Source organism: Cynocephalus volans, chromosome 1, assembly GCF_027409185.1.
Source record: "Cynocephalus volans isolate mCynVol1 chromosome 1, mCynVol1.pri, whole genome shotgun sequence".
NCBI lineage: Eukaryota > Metazoa > Chordata > Mammalia > Dermoptera > Cynocephalidae > Cynocephalus > Cynocephalus volans.
This window is the reverse complement of record NC_084460.1, coordinates 3,375,780-3,378,389: the sequence shown is the minus strand read 5'-3', so window position 1 is coordinate 3,378,389 and position 2,610 is coordinate 3,375,780. Positions and strand designations below refer to the sequence as shown.

General features: G+C 50.6%; 1 pseudogene; it reads right to left on the bottom strand.

Annotated features, from left to right (window-relative positions):
* Positions 1–2,133: 2,133 nt before the first annotated feature.
* On the bottom strand, positions 2,134–2,321 carry LOC134364931 (small nucleolar RNA U3; annotated as a pseudogene).
* Between the last annotated feature and the right edge of the window lie 289 nt (positions 2,322–2,610).

Sequence of the window (2,610 nt, the reverse complement as noted above, 5' to 3'; positions counted from 1 at the left end):
GACCCTCCCTCACCCAGAGTTGCTCAAGACAGAACCTAGAGGTCCTTCCTCCATTCCCTTTCCCTGGCTAACTCACATGCAAACCACGACGAAGCCTTGTCGTGACGACCTCTGAAACGTTTCCTAGATCCACGCAGCTCCCTCCTTCTCCACAACTTCCACCCTGGTCGAAGCCACCAGGATTTCTTGCCTGGAGCACTGCAGCAGCCTCTTACACAGTCTGTGTTTCTGCTCTTTTTCCCTTTGGGTGTTCTTCGTAGACCACCTGGAGTTAGCTTCTAAATGTGAATGGACCATCACCACCCTCCTGGTTAGAACCTTCTAAGGCTGGCCATTAGATTGGTGATAAGACCCAGACTCCCTTCCCTAGAAGGCTGCACAGGGCCTAGCCCTGCTGCCCTTGGCAACATCAGCCCTGGACATTCTTCCCTTCACACGCTGTGCTTCTGCCACGATCTGCTCCTCACGTTTGCTCCTGCCTTAGGGACGTGTGTTAGCTCCCTCTCCTGCGATGTGCGCCCCCGAGAGACAATGAATCTCTTTCAGTTGTCTGATTTCAGCTTAAACACAGTCTCTTTGGACTTGATATACGGCTCTGCCACTGTTCACTCTATCACATCTGCCTGTTATATTTTCAATATATTATGTGTAAGTGACATAGAAGTCTTTATGCATTTCCATACATGTATAGAAATGGCTGGTCATGACAAGGTCACTCTCCTATGTCCTTTTAGCCTAGAACCCAGACAAGGATTTGGGGTAATATCCTTTCTTATCAGATGTGCTATGGATCTTTTTCCAGCTGTTCTGGATCAAGAAGAGCCTTATTCCCAGATGCTTACTAAACACTCCCGTCCTGACTGCAAGGTCTTCCTGGCCCTCATGCCTCTAAACCAGGTACTGTCTCCATTCTCACTGTCATCTTGCTTTTTGTTTTGGCCTGTAGACCTGTGAGGGGATGGGGGACAAAGGGAAGGACAGCGGTCTTGGGAACACGGTCCTCAGCAGCCTGGAGCCAGCCTTGCTAGGGCAAAATCCTAGGGGGCAGTGGCTTTCCTCCAAAGTCACCCACTTTTAGTTTTTTTGTGAAATCTGATTTTCAGTCCTGTTCTCAGTTTCTTCTAGACATGTTTCGTGATCAGTAAATGTCAAGTGAAATTTTTCCGAGGGGAAATTTAGAGGTCAATTGTACATAAGATGGCGAGGGAAAGGTGTCAAGGTTATGCCACTCAGCACAATTTCTAAGGAGCGAGACAGGTACATTTAAGAGACACTCTCCAGGCCACAGGATCTCATGGGACAAGAGAGCAAAACAAGGAGAAAACCCAGGCAGTTCAGCGGTTGGTTTGCCTTCTACCAACAGCACGAGTGAAGGGCTGATGTGGTGGGCCTCCGACCACACCTAGCCCAGGGCCTGTTGGAGCTGCTCTGCACAAACTCCTCCTGGTGGCCCTGGCATGGTGGGTAAGCAGAGCACATGGTCGTCTGGAGCTCAACCACCTGTGGTCCCCTGGCTCCCTAGGGGGCAGGGAGGGTTTTGTGCCTTAGAGTTTTACTTTTTTTTTTTTTTTTTTTAAACAAAACCATTCAGCCTGTGTTCTCTCTGTCTTACTCTTCTAAAAGAAGAGCAAGGACGATCATCAGTGGTAAATGGCGGTTGCAATAAAACACCACCAATGTCGGGTCCTCCGCCGGCCGACCCGAACAGCCCTAGCCTCGTTCCTTTTGGTAGGCGAGCGAATGGCCCGGATTCCTCTTTCCCTCCGGTCCCCTTTGGAAGGAGATGAGGAAGAGAGCCGTGAAGAGAGGTGAGCACAGCCGCCGGCCCCAACCAGCCCGGTTAAAGGACACTCAGATGCGGCAGGGGTTCTGTCGAGCAGTTCTGTTTATTATCACACAAGCACTTGCTTTTAAAGGCAAATGGGGAAGGGAGGTTTTTTACATAATCCTATCAGCTTAAAGGTCAAGGGCATGCATCCTGTCTCAATGCCTAGCTATTGCAATCACGCAGTGTTCATGAGCGCAGAAGCGCGTATTTGGCCAATAAGGGCTAAGGCAAGGTTCCCGCAGACACCCCCACCCTACTTCCTTCCGGGGCTGTCTTAGGCTGCCACGTTAATACGCCCTTGTGGGCCCATAATGGTGCTGCTTGTAATGTCACTTAAGGTGGCATTAGTTTTTAAGGCCTGACACACCAAGAACCAGCCTCACACTCAGGAGAGAACACGACACCTCCTCCTCGTGATTCTGGGTGCTCTAACACATTCAGAGAAACTTCTCTAGTAACGAATGATAGAAATGATCCCTGAAAGTATAGTCTTGGGGCTTTGTGCCTTAGGAAGGACTGAATGCTGGGAGGGGAGGTTTGGAGTGACGCACACAAGGGTGCTTTGGAACCGTGGGTTGGGGACTCCCACTCCTGCTTTTAATCAGATTGAGAGTGTAAATAATAAATCCAGAGTCACACCTGCATTGTCCCATGTGTTCTCCTCGTTGTCATCACAAGCATCCAGAGAGGCAAATGCCCTGCGCAGGGTGGCCCGGAGGGAGCCGTCCAGGCAGGCTGTGGCTTGTCACTGCCTCCCCAGGGGTGTGGGGCCTGCTCAGAGT